This window comes from Zea mays, chromosome 9, assembly GCF_902167145.1.
Source record: "Zea mays cultivar B73 chromosome 9, Zm-B73-REFERENCE-NAM-5.0, whole genome shotgun sequence".
Taxonomy (NCBI): Eukaryota; Viridiplantae; Streptophyta; class Magnoliopsida; order Poales; family Poaceae; genus Zea; species Zea mays.
This window is the reverse complement of record NC_050104.1, coordinates 101,956,556-101,973,161: the sequence shown is the minus strand read 5'-3', so window position 1 is coordinate 101,973,161 and position 16,606 is coordinate 101,956,556. Positions and strand designations below refer to the sequence as shown.

Here is a 16,606-nt window from a genome sequence, read left to right as displayed (position 1 = left end):
AGAGTCCCTGATTTAGGGTACTAATGCCCTAGTGGGTCTAGGAAAATAATTCTGTCTTGTGGATAGAATTACACTTAGTAGCAATAAGTCTATTGTTTATAGGAGAGAGCTTGGGCCCCAAGGGTTTGAGGCCCGATGTTTCATATTAGGCGATGCCAGGGACCTTAGGCACCAGGAGCCAACAGAGGGCCCCAAGCGACTAAGTTTTAGTCACTCTATTTTATTTCATTTTAGTCTCTAAATTCACAAATATGAAAACCAAAATAGAATTTATTTTCTATAATTAGTAATATAGGTACTAAAGTGGAATAAAATTGAGTGACTAAAAATTAGTCCCTATAAACCAAAATCCCCGTAGTATACACAGTTTCTTGCTTGATTCTTCTAACCTATCCACAAAATATGATAGATACGTCTCTTGTCAAAAATTTCGAGATAGGGTTTCTTTTGGTTTAGTTTTTTACTTTGGAAGAGTTTTTCGTTGTTGAATTTTTTGCCATTTCGTCCATGGTTTCATTAATACTACCTTCAATTAATTATATATAGATTGTTTTAAGAGGTATTAATTTATTTTACTTTGACGAAGTTTATAGGGAAAATACCAGCATATGCACATCAAAATATCTGTGTTTTGATTTTGAACGGAGGAAGTAGTACTGAACCTGTGTTCATCAAATTTCTAAGTAATATACCAGCACAGATTCTTTATGTTTTGTACACATGTTAGCATTACCGACTAGGTATTATCTATATTGATTTCCATATTAGACAAAACCTATATCACAATTTCATGAACTTTATTATAGAAATACAGATATGCATGGGACACTTTGGTATACTATCTAGTTGCATATGCCGCCCCTTGATTGATACAAATAAAAACAATTGCCACAGTAAGCTGAGATATCAATATTAGTGGAAGTGTCGCCTGTGATTCTTGTGCTCCTGACTCGAATTAAACCAAGATTGATGCTTTATCGATGTTGCTGGAATAAGAATAAAGTTTTTTTGCCGTTAATCTTTGCTTACTATTATTTGTCTTTCTTTTGGATTTATATATATATTAATTTAATGGAGTGTTAGCTTACTCTCCTTTATATATGCCACTATACTGGAGAAGGGATACCGTCTCGCTCCGGCGTGCATGCAGTGACATACAATGATCTATTCTTAAGAGGGCCTTCAACAATACTACATCTCTTCTCAAATATTTGTACTCCACTAGTTTATTTTTGAAATAAACCGCAATAAATAAAAAAAGAACGAATGGAGCAGTAACTAGTTTTCTTTTTGTTGGGGTTTATTATTAATATGTTGCATAAAATATGAAATGTTGGAATCAAATATAGTTACAATCTGTGCAGATGCTTGACTTGATTTGCAAAAAAATAATAATAATAACTTGTTTCGTGTGAGTCGTGTTCTAGTTTTTTTCTACAGGACTAAAAAGATGGAAAACAACTTATTTTTTTAGTGCTAACAGCTAATCTAAAATATCGTTATCTCGTTTTTGTCGAATTTATCTGTCACCTTCCTGGAGATAATGATGAAGACTATTACCTTGCAATAATTGCATTTTTTTCTGAATTGTTTTATAATAAAAGAGTGCCTGCTTTTTAATGTAAATCTTGGCCTCTGTTGTGCCCTTATTTCTTATTTATTCTTATTTATCATTTTTTTCTGGTGCTGGTTGTTTCTTCCGTATTCAAGGAACATAGGAAGAGTTATCATTAATGAAAAAGATGTTTGCAGGCCCGATGCATGATTACTTTCCAGTGTTGTATGGAGCATATATCATTTTCTCCATCAAGTTGTTTTCAAGCAGGACCCTATTTTATAGGGCTTTTCTCCATCATCGACTTTTGGTGAAGCTCTATCAAATGATTAAAAAGAAAACGGCTTCACCTAAAAAGCACCAAAACAGCTTACACTGCTAGCTAGTAAGAGGGGCGAGTGGCTTCTCAAGCTAAACCCTCCTCCAAAAACCATGCAATAATGCCCTAAAAAACTATCCATATTTTGTCAAACCTTTTCCTAAATACCTTCAACTCTACCAAAAAGATCTCATTAACTAGAGAAACTAGAGCCCAGCAAAGCCAAGGCTAGAATATATCGGTTGGTCTAAAGTATGACGACTTCAAGAATATCTTTAGCTGTGTGCAGACCACACTTATGCGACCCTGATATGGCGAAACAAGATGAATATGTTTATTTGAGTGGTGACACACAAGAAGCAAAAGTCGATGAACATGAGCATATACTTCATATTACGACATATTTTTATACTCCCTCCGTCTCACAAAGGATGTCGTTTGACTTTCTTGAGGCCAACTTTGATCAGTTTGTCTTATTCAAAATATTTGTAAAAATATAGAAAACTTTAGTTTATTGTTAAAGTAAATGGTATGATAAACTAAACCGTAATGAAAATAAATGATAATTATGAATTTTTTTGAATAAAATGAGCAGGTCAAACCTAATGTTAGAAAAGTCAAACGACATTCTTTTAGAGACAGAGGGAGTATAACTTATAACTTCAATGCATGCCAACAAAAATGGCCCTCATCTATTCTAGTTCATTCACCTTTCTCTGGTCACATGAGTATTGGCTATAGGGTTTGGGAGATCTCTCTAGACAACACCTATATGGTCCTTCCTATTAGAGCTACTTCCTTCCAAGTGAAGAACCATGATGCAAACAACAAGGCCCATAACGATTTGTTCTCATTCTCGCTTTCTGAGTTTGATCGAGTTGGATATCTTGGTACTACTCACAAGATCTGTCTACCCTAGAGAAATTCAATGAGGGTAACAATCATATCAAGATCAAGCTCTTTGAGATGTACTAGTGAGAGTACGAGAACTTTGTTTATTTTCTCAGGAAGTCTACTGTTTTCATGGTTTCACGCTTCTAGATGATCTTGAACAAGATGCACAAACAAGGTAGCTACCCTATTATAATCATGAGATATATCTCAAGTTGCTTAACACCCTAGATCAAAAGGTTTGGGAGGTGAAGGTCTCAGCTATCATAGAGTCGCCAAACTATGAGACTCTTTCTATGGATGAGCTATTCAACTAGCTCAAATCCATAGAGATTGACCACCAAACTCGGGCTAAAATTGAGAATCCTAGCACACCCATCATGGTACTTGTCTCAAGTCGTGATCCATCTTTGCTTAAGCCTTCACCTGCTATATGTTCACTTTGTCCTCTTTGTTGTATATCTTAGAGGAGTAGGTTGAGTCTCTTGGAGGTGAAGAATTGGTGTTTGTTGCTAGTTGATTTGTGTGGTTTCACAACAACCGTATGAACTAACAGTGTGGTGGAGGCAAGGAGGATTGCTTCAAATATGGCGACCTTGTCCACTTCATCGTCAATTGACCCAAGTTGTGGGCAAGCAAGAGACCGATAAGCGCGAGTACCACTCTGTCAGTTTGTTTAGCATGTTGTTTGTGTATCATTTGGTTTTGCGACCTATAGAATAAAGCATGTACAAAGACCCCTTTCATCCCTCACATCCCAGACACATTTCTCACTTCTTAAATAGAAGGCAGATTGAAGTTCTAAAAAAAGCTTCCTTTGTCCCTCCTGCTAATCTCTTCGAATCTCAGGACAAGATTCTTGTAAAGGGGAATAGATGGTGTTGTGTGTTGTTTAAAGTGGTAATCTCTAAAGAAACCCTTGAAGACAGTTTCGATCAGAAGTTGTTCTTATGGATGTTTTCAAAGATAAGCAAGTAGCTTGTTATTAAGTGGGGTAGAGTCTGCTACCAAATCATCAATCTCAATTATCTCGAGTTATAATATATGAAGAACATAATATCGATCTATTTCTTTCCAAAATATGCTAGATCTTAATTATTTTGTCATCTCATAAACCTCGAAACAACCTTGAATATCAAACTTTGTCTTTCTTGTTATTCTATACCGATTCTCAAACCTTTAATCATATCTTATAGGTCACAAATTAAGTGTGATGACCAAGATTTTAGATTTATCTTTCTACTTTATCTCTAGCATCTTCGAATCTCAGGACAAGGTTCAGGTTAAGTGGGATAGTTTATCACAGTCCGAAAATTCTATTTGAGGTTATGAGTAAAAACACTAAATAAAATAAACAATTTAATGTTTCTTTGTAAAATTATTAATAATTAATTAGGGTGTCAATAATGTAAATAGTTCAAGATGTGATTTGCTCATTTAAAAAAATATTTGATACAACTATTGAGCTCATGCCCTTGCATTAGTTTTGTCTTGTGAAACTAAATTCCTAAGATTTGATGAAACCATGTTTTGGCTCTCTTCTATTTTGAAAACAAAACCTCAAAAGAATTCTATTTAGAAAACTAGTTATAAAACTACCTTTAGTTTTGGTTTTAAAAGGTGGTAAAATCTCTACTACTCTATAAGCCTTCACCGTAGGCGTCCACACCCGTGCGCCAAGTTCTGCCGTGTAATCCTCTCCTGCTGCTCCTCATCGCAAAGATGAGCTCCCACCACGCCTATGCTGCTCTCAATCACCTCCCCCACCGCACCTTCCCCCACAATCTGCACCTCCCCACCGCCCCATTCCATCCATGGCGGTCGTCGCAATCCGTGCAATGAGGAAGGCCTCCCCCACCACGCCCTTCCATCCATGGGCACTGTTGTGTTCGTGCCATGAGGAGCAGTGCCTCCCCCACCCAGCCATGCCTTCGCCCCCTCAACGCCACCCCTAACCCATGGTGCCGACCGCTCAAGCACCGCAAGCGCAAGTTTCGCCGCCACCGCCGACTCCGGTTGGTCCTCACCCGCGCGTGGATATCGCCCGCGCCCGTGCCTCTCTCCTCCAAGTGCGTCGTCCACACCAAGCTCCCCTGCCTCACGGTGCCCCCGGCCCGTCGTGCGATCTCCAACCCCGCCGCGCCCGCCAAGTCTTGAGATCGAGTAGATCTGCCATCCCGCGCCCTCGCCCCATCACGCGCTCACCCTAGCCCCGCATCCCTGCGCTGCCATACCCTCGTCCTCGCCCTCGCCTCATCCTCCCCTGCCCTCGCACCGCATCCAACACGCAGATCCAACACCATTGCCGCGATGCCTGTCCATGCCACCGCGTGCGCATCCCCCGTGCCACCGGCAAACCCTGGCGTGATCCCCACCCGCCCCCATCCTTTTGTGTAGCAACAAACACGTATGTTTTATAGAATGAAGTGACAAATCAAGTAACACATACTGTTGTTAAAGGGGATTTACCAATCGTGTTTCCATACAGGTTGACACCGCGAAGGGTCGAGAAGGCGACGATCATCGGGACGGCCCGGAGCCCCATGCCGGCGATGTGCGCGATGGAGAAGAAGGCATTGAGCGCGTGCACGACGCCGCTCGCCTAGGCGGCGACGTCAGCGACGCGCCGCTTTGCCTGTGGCTGCCTCATACCGCCGGCCGTCGACAACTCCACGATCTCAGAGCGTCGCGGCGGCGGTCGCGCGCCGTGCTCCGTGGCGTCTTCCTCGTCGACGACGTGGAACGAGGCATCCCCGAGGCTGTTCACCCACGCGCTGACCCGGTCCAGTGGAGATGCCTCAGCGGAGAACGCGACCCATTGGTTCGGGACGGGGTCCTCCTCCGGCTCCTCCACGACGACGACGCCCTTGTTCTTGGCGTCCGTGGTGGCAGTGCCCAGCGTGTCGGACGTGTACCCGTGGTGCACGTACGGCCGTCTTTCCCCGCAGATGGTAGCGTGGGCGTGGGAGTGGTCGCGCTCGCGCCCGGCCGGTGCAGATTGCGATGGCTCCAGAGGAATGTCTGCCACCACAGTTTCCAGCTCCTGGACGGGAGCACCTGCCGCGACGACCGTTTCTTCAGCAGGACACGGTCGGTGGAGCACGAGGACCTCAAGGACGTCGTCGGGCTCAAGCCGCTGCGGGCGGTCGTCGGCCTTCCGGGGGGCTGGTTCTTCAGTAGGTCGTTGTGGGAGCGTGACCTCACCGGCAGGTCAGAGTCGGACCCAGGCGAGGGGACAGACCTCGTCGTCTCCATGTTGGAGCAGGAGCACGTCAGCTTCGGCGATTCCATTGGTGATATGCGGCCAAGTGATAGTCGCCTAGAGAGGGGGTGAATAGGGCGAAACTGAAATTTACAAATATAAACACAACTACAAGCCGGGGTTAGCGTTAGTAATAAGAAACGAGTCCGCAAGAGAGGGCGCAAAACAAATCCCAAGCGAAAAAGCAAGTGAGACACGAAGATTTGTTTTACCGAGGTTCGGTTCTTGCAAACCTACTCCCCGTTGAGGAGGCCACAAAGGCCGGGTCTCTTTCAACCCTTCCCTCTCTCAAACGATCCACGGATCGAGTGAGCTTTCTCTTCTCAATCACTTGGAACACAAAGTTCCCACAAGGACCACCACAAGTTTGGTGTCTCTTGTCTCAATTACAAGTGAGTTTGATTGCAAAGAAGGATCAAGAAAGAAGAAAGCAATCCAAGCGCAAGAGCTCGAAAGAACACAAGCAAATCACTCTCTCTAATCACTATGGCGTTGTGTGGAGTTTGGAGAGGATTTGATCTCTTTGGTGTGTCTAGAATTGAATGCTAGAGCTCTTGTAGTAGTTGAGAAGTGGAAAACTTGGATACAATGAATGGTGGGGTGGTTGGGGTATTTATAGCCCCAACCACCAAAAGTGGCCGTTGGGAGGCTGTCTGCTCGATGGCGCACCGGACAGTCCGGTGCACACCGGACAGTCCGGTGCCCCCTGCCATGTCATCACTGCCGTTGGATTCTGACCGTTGGAGCTTCTGACTTGTGAGCCCGCCTGGGTGTCCGGTGCACACCGGACATGTACTGTTTGCTGTCCGGTGTGCCAGCATGGGCGAGCCTGCCCTCTGCGCGTGCAGAGCGCGCATTAAATGCGCGGCAGAGAGCCGTTGGCGCGGAGATAGCCGTTGCTCCGGAGTCGCACCGGACAGTCCGGTGCACACCGGACAGTCCGGTGAATTATAGCGGACTAGCCGTTGGCGTTTCCCGAAGCTGGCGAGTTCCTGAGGCCGACCTCCCTTGGCGCACCGGACAATGTCCGGTGTACACCGGACAGTTCGGTGAATTATAGCGCGAGTGCCTCTGGACATTCCCGAAGGTGGCGAGTTTGAGTCTGAGTCTCCCTGGTGCACCGGACATGTCCGGTGGCGCACCGGACAGTCCGGTGCGCCAGACCAAGGGTGCCTTCGGTTGCCCCTTTGCTCCTTTGTTGAATCCAAAACTTGGTCTTTTTATTGGCTGAGTGTGAACTTTTTACACCTGTATAATCTATACACTTGGGCAAACTAGTTAGTCCAATTATTTGTGTTGGGCAATTCAACCACCAAAATTAATTAGGGACTAGGTGTAAGCCTAATTCCCTTTCAATCTCCCCCTTTTTGGTGATTGATGCCAACACAAACCAAAGCAAATATAGAAGTGCATAATTGAACTAGTTTGCATAATGTAAGTGCAACGGTTGCTTGGAATTGAGCCAATATAAATACTTACAAGATATGCATGGATTGATTCTTTTATATAACATTTTGGACCACGTTTGCACCACATGTTTTGTTTTTGCAAATTCTTTTTGTAAATCCATTTTCAAAGATCTTTTGCAAATAGTCAAAGGTAAATGAATAAGAGTTTGCAAAGCATTTTCAAGATTTGAAATTTACTCCCCCTGTTTCAAATGCTTTTCCTTTGACTAAACAAAACTCCCCCTAAATGAGATCCTCCTCTTAGTGTTCAAGAGGGTTTTGATATATCATTTTGAAAAACTAATTTTCTCCTCCTTTTGAACACAATAGAATACCAATTGATAAATACTCTTGGAAAGCACTAAGTTTTTTGAAATTGGTGGAGGTGCGGTCCTTTTGCTTTGGGCTCATTTCTCCCCCTTTTTGGCATGAATCGCCAAAAACAGAATCATTAGAGCCCTCGAAGTAATTTCTTCCCCTTTGGTCATAAGTAAATGAGTTAAGATTATACCAAAGACGAAGTCCGGTCCTTTTGCTTTGGGCTTTTACTCTCTCCCCCAAAGACAAGGTCCTTTTCTTGGAGCGATGGCGAAGGATGAGTTACGGAGTGGAAGCCTTTGTCTTCGCCGAAGACTCCAATTTCCTTTCAATATACCTATGACTTGGTTTGAAATAGACTTGAAAACACATTAGTCATAGCATATAAAAGAGATATGATCAAAGGTATTCAAATGAGCTATGTGTGCAATCTAGCAAAAGAAATTTCTAGAATCAAGAATATTGAGCTCATGCCTAAGTCTGGTAAAAGATTGTTCATCAAGAGGCTTGGTAAAGATATCGGCTAATTGATCTTTAGTGTTAATGTAAGAAATCTCGATATCTCCCTTTTGTTGGTGATCCCTAAGAAAATGATACCGAATGGCTATGTGCTTAGTGCGGCTATGCTCGACGGGATTGTCGGCCATCTTGATTGCACTCTCATTGTCACATAGCAAAGGGACTTTGGTTAATTTGTAACTGTAGTCCCGCAGGGTTTGCCTCATCCAAAGCAATTGCGCGCAACAATGTCCTGCGGCAATGTACTCGGCTTCGGCGGTGGAAAGAGCGACCGAATTTTGCTTCTTTGAAGCCCAAGACACCAAGGATCTTCCCAAGAACTGGCAAGTCCCCGATGTGCTCTTCCTATTAATCTTACACCCCGCCCAATCGGCATCCGAATAACCAATCAAATCAAAAGTGGATCCCCGAGGGTACCAAAGCCCAAACTTAGGAGTATAAGCCAAATATCTCAAGATTCGTTTTACGGCCGCAAGGTGGGATTCCTTAGGGTCGGATTGGAATCTTGCACACATGCAAACGGAAAGCATAATGTCCGGTCGAGATGCACATAAATAAAGCAATGAACCAATCATCGACCGGTATACCTTTTGATCCACGGACTTACCTCCCGTGTCAAGATCGAGATGCCCATTTGTTCCCATGGGTGTCTTGATGGGCTTGGCATCCTTCATTCCAAACTTGCAAAGAATGTCTTGAGTATACTTGGTTTGGCTAATGAAGGTGCCTTCTTGGAGTTGCTTGACTTGAAATCCTAGAAAATACTTCAACTCCCCCATCATAGACATCTCGAATTTCTTTGTCATGATCCTACTAAATTCTTCACATGTAGATTCGTTAGTAGACCCAAATATAATATCATCAACATAAATTTGGCATACGAACAAATCATTGTCAAGAGTTTTAGTGAACAAAGTAGGATCGGCCTTGCCGACTTTGAAGCCATTAGCAATAAGGAAATCTCTTAGGCATTCATACCATGCTCTTGGGGCTTGCTTGAGCCCATAAAGCGCCTTAGAGAGCCTATAGACATGGTTAGGGTACTCACTGTCTTCAAAGCCGGGAGGTTGCTCAACATAGACCTCTTCCTTGATTGGTCCGTTGAGGAAGGCACTTTTCACGTCCATTTGATAAAGCTTAAAGCCATGGTAAGTAGCATAGGCTAATAATATTCGAATTGACTCAAGCCTAGCTACGGGTGCATAGGTTTCACCGAAATCCAAACCTTCGACTTGTGAATACCCTTTGGCCACGAGTCGAGCTTTGTTCCTTGTCACCACACCATGCTCATCTTGCTTGTTGCGGAAGACCCATTTGGTTCCTACAACATTTTGGTTAGGACGTGGAACTAAATGCCATACCTCGTTCCTCGTGAAATTGTTGAGCTCCTCTTGCATCGCCACCACCCAATCCGAATCTTGAAGTGCTTCCTCTATCCTGTGTGGCTCAACAGAGGAAACAAAAGAGTAATGCTCACAAAAGTGGGCAACACGAGATCGAGTAGTTACCCCCTTTTGAATGTCGCCGAGGATGGTGTCGACGGGGTGATCTCGTTGTATTGCTTGGTGGACTCTTGGGTGTGGCGGCCTTGGTTCTTCCTTATCCTTCTTTTCTTGATCATTTGCATCTCCCCCTTGATCATTGTCATCATCTTGAGGTGGCTCATCTTCTTGATTTTGCCCTTCATCAACTTGAGCCTCATCCTCATTTTGAGTTGGTGGAGATGCTTGCGTGGTGAAGGATGGTTGATCTTGTGCACTTGAAGGCTCTTCGGATTCCTTAGGACACACGTCCCCAATGGACATGTTCCTTAGCGCTATGCATGGAGCCTCTTCATTACCTATCTCATCAAGATCAACTTGCTCTACTTGAGAGCCGTTAGTTTCATCAAACACAACATCACATGAGACTTCAACTAGTCCAGTGGACTTGTTAAAGACCCTATATGCCCTTGTGTTTGAGTCATAACCAAGTAAAAAGCCTTCTACAGTTTTAGGAGCAAATTTAGATTTTCTACCTCTTTTAACAAGAATAAAGCATTTGCTACCAAAAACTCTAAAGTATGAAATGTTGGGCTTTTTACCAGTTATGAGTTCATATGATGTCTTCTTGAGGATTCAGTGAAGATATAACCGGTTGATGGCGTAGCAGGCGGTGTTGACCGCTTCGGCCCAAAACCGGTCCGGTGTCTTGTACTCATCAAGCATGGTTCTTGCCATGTCCAATAGAGTTCGATTCTTCCTCTCCACTACACCATTTTGTTGAGGGGTGTAGGGAGAAGAGAACTCATGCTTGATGCCCTCCTCCTCAAGAAAGCCTTCAATTTGTGAGTTCTTGAACTCCGTCCCGTTGTCGCTTCTTATTTTCTTGATCCTTAAGCGGAACTCATTTTGAGCCCGTCTCAAGAATCCCTTTAAGGTCTCTTGGGTTTGAGATTTTTCCTGTAAAAAGAATACCCAAGTGAAGCGAGAATAATCATCCACTATTACAAGACAATACTTACTCCCGCCGATGCTTATGTAAGCGATCGGGCCGAATAGATCCATGTGGAGTAGCTCAAGCGGCCTGTCGGTCGTCATGATGTTCTTATGTGGATGATGGACTCCAACTTGCTTCCTCGCCTGACATGCGCTACAAATCCTGTCTTTCTCAAAATGAACATTTGTTAATCCTAAAATGTGTTCTCCCTTTAGAAGCTTATGAAGATTCTTCATCCCAACATGGGCTAGTCGGCGGTGCCAGAGCCAACCCATGTTAGTCTTAGCAATTAAGCATGTGTCGAGCTCAGCTCTATCAAAATCTACCAAGTATAGCTGACCCTCTAACACACCCTTAAATGCTATTGAATCATCACTTCTTCTAAAGACAGTGACACCTATATCAGTAAAAAGACAGTTGTAGCCCATTTGACATAATTGGGAAACAGAAAGCAAGTTGTAATCTAAGGAATCAACAAGAAAAACATTGGAAATAGAATGGTCAGGAGATATAGCAATTTTACCAAGTCCTTTGACCAAACCTTGATTTCCATCCCCGAATGTGATAGCTCGTTGGGGATCTTTGTTTTTCTCATATGAGGAGAACATCCTTTTCTCCCCTGTCATGTGGTTTGTGCACCCGCTGTCGAGTATCCAACTTGAGCCCCCGGATGCATAAACCTACAAAACAAATTTAGTTCTTGACTTTAGGTACCCAAACTGTTTTGGGTCCTTTGGCATTAGAAATAAGAACTTTGGGTACCCAAACACAAGTCTTGGAGCCCTTGTGTTTGCCCCCAACAAACTTGGCAACGACCTTGCCGGATTTGTTAGTAAGCACATAGGAAGCATCAAAAGTTTTAAAAGAAATGGCATGATCATTTGATGCATTAGTAATTTTCTTTCTAGGCAACTTGGCATGGGTTGGTTGCCTAGAGCTAGATGTCTCACCCTTATACATAAAAGCATGATTAGGGCCAGAGTGAGACTTCCTAGAATGAATTCTCCTGATTTTGCTCTCGGGATAACCGGCAGGGTACAAAATGTAACCCTCGTTATCCTGAGGCATGGGAGCCTTGCCCTTAACAAAATTAGACAATCTTTTAGGAGGGGCACTAATTTTGACATTGTCTCCCCTTTGGAAGCCAATGCCATCCTTGATGCCCGGGCGTCTCCCATTATAAAGCATGCTACGAGCAAATTTAAATTTCTCATTTTCTAAGTTGTGCTCGGCAATTTTAGCATCTAGTTTTGCTATATGATCATTTTGTTGTTTAATTAAAGCCATATGATCATGAATAGCATCAATATCAACATTTCTACATCTAGTACAAATAGTGACATGCTCAGTGGTAGATGTAGATGGTTTGCAGGAATTAAGTTCAACAATCTTAGCACGAAGTATATCATTTTTATCTCTAAGATCGGAAATTGTAATTTTGCAAACATCAAAATCTTTAGCCTTAGCAATTAAATTTTCATTCTCTAATCTAAGGCTAGCAAGAGATACATTCAATTCATCAATCTTAGCAAGCAAATCAACATTATCATCTCTAAGATTGGGAATTGAAACATTACAAACATGTGAATCAACCTTAGCATTTAAACTAGCATTTTCATTTCTAAGGTTGTCAATAATCTCACGACAAGTGCTTAGCTCACTAGACAATTTTTCACATTTTTCAACTTGAAGAGCGTAAGCATTTTTAACCTTAACATGTTTCTTGTTTTCCTTAATAAGGAGGTCCTCTTGGGAATCCAAAAGGTCATCCTTTTCATGAATAGCACTAACCAATTCATTCAATTTTTCCTTCTGAGCTATGTTAAGGTTGGCAAAAAGGGAACGCAAATTATCTTCCTCATCACTAGCATTGTCATCACTAGAGGATTCATATTTAGTGGAGGATTTAGATTTAACCTTCTTTTTGCCGTCTTTTGCCATGAGGCACTTGTGGCCGACGTTGGGGAAGAGGAGTCCCTTGGTGACGGCGATGTTGGCGGCGTCCTCGTCGTCGGAGGAGTCGCTTGAGCTCTCGTCGGAGTCCCACTCGCGACAAACATGGGCATCGCCGCCCTTCTTCTTGTAATACCTCTTCTTCTCCTTTCTTCTCCCCTTCTTGTCGTCGCCTCGGTCACTGTCACTAGATATAGGACATTTAGCAATAAAATGACCGGGCTTACCACACTTGTAGCAAACCTTCTTGGAGCGGGATTTGTAATCCTTTCCCCTCCTTTGCTTGAGGATTTGGCGGAAGCTCTTGATGACGAGCGCCATTTCCTCATTGTCAAGCTTGGAGGCGTCTATTGGTTGTCGACTTGGTGTAGACTCCTCCTTCTTCTCCTCCGTTGCTTTGAATGCAACGGGTTGAGCTTCGGATGTGGTGGCATCATCAAGCTCGTTGATCTTCCTCGAGCCTTCGATCATGCATTCAAAACTCACAAAATTCCCGATAACTTCCTCGGGGGTCATTTTAGTATATCTAGGATTACCACAGATTAATTGAACTTGAGTAGGGTTAAGGAAAATAAGAGATCTTAGAATAACCTTAACCATCTCGTGGTCATCCCATTTTACGCTCCCGAGGTTGCGCACTTGATTCACCAAGGTCTTGAGCCGGTTGTACATGTGTTGTGGCTCCTCCCCTTTGCGAAGCCGGAACCGACCGAGCTCCCCCTCAATCGTTTCCCGCTTGGTGATCTTGGTGAGCTCGTCTCCTTCGTGCGCGGTTTTGAGCACATCCCAAATCTCCTTGGCGCTCTTCAACCCTTGTACTTTGTTATACTCCTCTCTACTTAGAGAGGCGAGGAGTATTGTTGTTGCTTGAGAGTTGAAGTGCTCGATTTGGGCCACCTCATCCTCATCGTAGTTTTCATCCCCTACGGACGGTACCTGTGCACCAAACTCAACAACATCCCATATACTTTTGTGGAGCGAGGTTAGATGAAATCGCATTAAATCGCTCCACCTAGCGTAATCTTCACCATCAAAAGTTGGTGGTTTGCCTAATGGGACGGAAAGTAAAGGTGTATGTTTGGAAATGCGAGGGTAGCGTAGGGGGATCTTACTATACTTCTTGCGCTCTTGGCGCTTAGAAGTGACGGAGGGCGCATCGGAGTCGGAGGTCGATGTTGATGAAGTGTCGGTCTCGTAGTAGACCACCTTCCTCATCCTTTTGTGCTTGTCCCCTCTCCGATGCGGCTTGTGAGAAGAAGACTTTTCCTTCTTCTCTTTGTGGTGAGAGGAGGAAGACTTTTTCTCCTTCCGTTTGGAGGAGTCCTTCTTCTTCTCCTTCCTTTTGGTGCGGGACTCTTCCGATGAAGTGCTCCCGTGGCTTGTAGTGGGCTTTTCGCCGGTCTCCATCTCCTTCTTGGCGTGATCTCCCGACATCACTTCGAGCGGTTAGGCTCTAATGAAGCACCGGGCTCCGATACCAATTGATAGTCGCCTAGAGGGGGGGTGAATAGGGTGAAACTGAAATTTACAAATATAAACACAACTACAAGCCGGGGTTAGCGTTAGTAATAAGAAACGAGTCCGCAAGAGAGGGCGCAAAACAAATCCCAAGCGAAAAAGCAAGTGAGACACGGAGATTTGTTTTACCGAGGTTCGGTTCTTGCAAACCTACTCCCCGTTGAGGAGGCCACAAAGGCCGGGTCTCTTTCAACCCTTCCCTCTCTCAAACGATCCACGGATCGAGTGAGCTTTCTCTTCTCAATCACTTGGAACACAAAGTTCCCACAAGGACCACCACAAGTTTGGTGTCTCTTGTCTCAATTACAAGTGAGTTTGATTGCAAAGAAGGATCAAGAAAGAAGAAAGCAATCCAAGCGCAAGAGCTCGAAAGAACACAAGCAAATCACTCTCTCTAATCACTATGGCGTTGTGTGGAGTTTGGAGAGGATTTGATCTCTTTGGTGTGTCTAGAATTGAATGCTAGAGCTCTTGTAGTAGTTGAGAAGTGGAAAACTTGGATACAATGAATGGTGGGGTGGTTGGGGTATTTATAGCCCCAACCACCAAAAGTGGCCGTTGGGAGGCTGTCTGCTCGATGGCGCACCGGACAGTCCGGTGCACACCGGACAGTCCGGTGCCCCCTGCCACGTCATCACTGCCGTTGGATTCTGACCGTTGGAGCTTCTGACTTGTGGGCCCGCCTAGGTGTCCGGTGCACACCGGACATGTACTGTTTGCTGTCCGGTGTGCCAGCATGGGCGAGCCTGCCCTCTGCGCGCGCAGAGCGCGCATTAAATGCGCGGCAGAGAGCCGTTGGCGCGGAGATAGCCGTTGCTCCGGAGTCGCACCGGACAGTCCGGTGCACACCGGACAGTCCGGTGAATTATAGCGGACTAGCCGTTGGCGTTTCCCGAAGCTGGCGAGTTCCTGAGGCCGACCTCCCTTGGCGCACCGGACACTGTCCGGTGTACACCGGACAGTCCGGTGAATTATAGCGCGAGTGCCTCTGGACATTCCCGAAGGTGGCGAGTTTGAGTCTGAGTCTCCCTGGTGCACCGGACATGTCCGGTGGCGCACCGGACAGTCCGGTGCGCCAGACCAGGGGTGCCTTCGGTTGCCCCTTTGCTCCTTTGTTGAATCCAAAACTTGGTCTTTTTATTGGCTGAGTGTGAACTTTTTACACCTGTATAATCTATACACTTGGGCAAACTAGTTAGTCCAATTATTTGTGTTGGGCAATTCAACCACCAAAATTAATTAGGGACTAGGTGTAAGCCTAATTCCCTTTCACCAAGGCTGGAGGGCTCGGTGCTCTTGGCACCGTTACGCGTTCCGTCTCTGCTGTAACCGGGTGAGCCAGCGCCGGTGGAGGATGAGTCATTCTTAACCGCGGCCTCATCGCTGTTCTCACCAGTGGCATGGCGTGGCAACTCGGTGGCTGCGTGAACGACAAAGGTACTGCTGCATGTGGACCCATGAACACTGCCTCCGCGTCTGCTGACGAAGTCGTCGATAGCAGTGGCCGCCATGTCCACGAACTCTATCGGCTTCACCTTGGGGCAATCGTTGCCACCACTAGCTGCCTTCTTGGCGTAAGCGCCCTTGTTGCTACCCTGCCATCGACGAACAAAGGCCAAAGTCACTAACTGATGAATAGCTCCGCCGAAATTCGGTGGCGAAAAGCCGAGCCTGGTTCAAATAAGGTATGTTGCAAAATCAGCACCGCCCATTTGTGTAGCACTAAACATGTATGTTTTATGGAACAATCCATAAATAAAGCAATTGAATTAGTTATAATAAAAAACCACTCCTTGATGTTTTGCAAAAAGTGTAATGTTATCTTACTACTAGAAGTATTGATTCTGTAGCAATAAAAATTTCTTTTATCTACTACATAAACATACCATTTTTTCTTTGCCCATGTTGAATAATATGAAACTATTTGAATTATATCTGCATAATATGAAACTATCTAAATTATATAAGTGGAAGCTAAAATATTTGAAGAAAAAGGATAACATCATGGATAATTAGCTTGCATTTCTAACACAAACTTGCATGCTCGTCTTCAGCCTATCTCAGATGGCCATACTGGACTACTGATGTCTGCAAAAGTTCAAGTATCACATATTGGGAATTAATAATATGGAATATTTGCTCAACAACATTTGATATGCATTACTCTGATTTTGGACTAGATAGTGAATCATAAATACTTGTAAAATCTTTGGTTCACAACTATTATGATGCCCTGGCTCTAATCACTTTGTTTTGGCAATACATACTTTATAATGATCAGGATGCGGTCATCTAACAGTTAAATAATCACCATAGCTTTATTATATTATTCTCAGATGAGGCCA

General features: G+C 44.3%; 1 pseudogene; it reads right to left on the bottom strand.

Annotated features, from left to right (window-relative positions):
• Nucleotides 1-4,966: 4,966 nt before the first annotated feature.
• Nucleotides 4,967-16,165, bottom strand: LOC103640117 (uncharacterized; annotated as a pseudogene).
• Between the last annotated feature and the right edge of the window lie 441 nt (nucleotides 16,166-16,606).